This window comes from Panulirus ornatus, chromosome 51, assembly GCF_036320965.1.
Source record: "Panulirus ornatus isolate Po-2019 chromosome 51, ASM3632096v1, whole genome shotgun sequence".
In the NCBI taxonomy this organism is placed as follows: domain Eukaryota; kingdom Metazoa; phylum Arthropoda; class Malacostraca; order Decapoda; family Palinuridae; genus Panulirus; species Panulirus ornatus.
In genome coordinates, this window is record NC_092274.1 from 1905001 (window position 1) to 1906344 (window position 1344).

Here is a 1344-nt window from a genome sequence, read left to right on the forward strand (position 1 = left end):
ACGAACCATCATTATCTTCATCATCATCATCAGGCTACGGGAGGGAGTGAGTGTGAGCGCATCTGGTAAAGCTGAAGATGATGATATAATGTTGCGCCACAGCTTTTGATGATATATATTCCGTGTGCTTGCGCCGGGCCGATGAGAAACTGTGGTGGTATAAATGGGTTATGATCAGGTGTTGCTTGGTGGCTTACTTTTGTGTGTTTACCTACGCGCGCTCCCGTTAATCCTTCGTAGGTCAAGGGATAATCGAGCTTGAGCCGTGTAATTAAGCTGGGTTGATGTATAGCTTCAGGGACGGATAAGCTTGACTCGTTTGGTCCTGACGGTCGTTTAGCACGGCGGAATTGAGCCGTTTGGACACGACGGTACTACCCTTTGACCTGAGTGGTAAAGGTCAGGTCAGGCCAGGGCATCACACCCAAGGGGTCGTACCGTCGTGTTCAAGGGTCGCACCGTCGTGCTCAAGAGTCGTACCGTCGTGCACAAGGGTCGTACCGCCGTGTTCAAGGGTCGTACCGTCGTGCACAAGGGTCGTACCGTCGTGCTCAAGGGTCGTACCGTTGTGCACAAGGGTCGCACCGTCGTGCACAAGGGTCGTACCGTCGTGTTCAAGGGTCGCACCGTGGCGCTCATGGATCGCACCGTCGTGTTCAAGGGTCGTACCGTCGTGCACAAGGGTCGCACCGTCGTGTTCAAGGGTCGCACCGTGGCGCTCATGGATCGCACCGTCGTGCACAAGGGTCGTACCGTCGTGCACAAGGGTCGCACCGTGGCGTTCATGGATCGCACCGTCGTGCACGAGTCGTGCCGTCGTGCTCAAGGGTCGCACCGTGGCGTTCATGGATCGTACCGTCGTGCACGAGTCGTGCCGTCGTGCACAAGGGTCGCCCCGTGTCGTGTTCAGTGGGTCAAGGTGTGTCTGGCTTCACCCAGCGCTCGGGCCCACCTTAAAACCAGTTCCAGTAGGAAGGTCAGACCTGGGCGTGGAGATACCTTTTATTTACCTTCCGTTCAGAGTCATAATATTGAGCTTCCTGAGGCACTAAGACGACACAGGGAGTGTGAGCATTGACCTCGTAATGAAAGCCTCAATTAACCTTGCTTAGAATGGGGCGAGGACGTATGAAATAGGCTAATTAAGGACACCTAAATATGATATACAGATTTCCTTTTCAGTATAAATAGCTTATCATGGATGCCCGAATTTGATACAGCTATTAGTATAGATTTCCACATATATATATATATATATATATATATATATATATATATATATATATAGATAGATAGATAGATAGATAGATAGATAGATAGACAGATAGATAGATAGATAAGCTA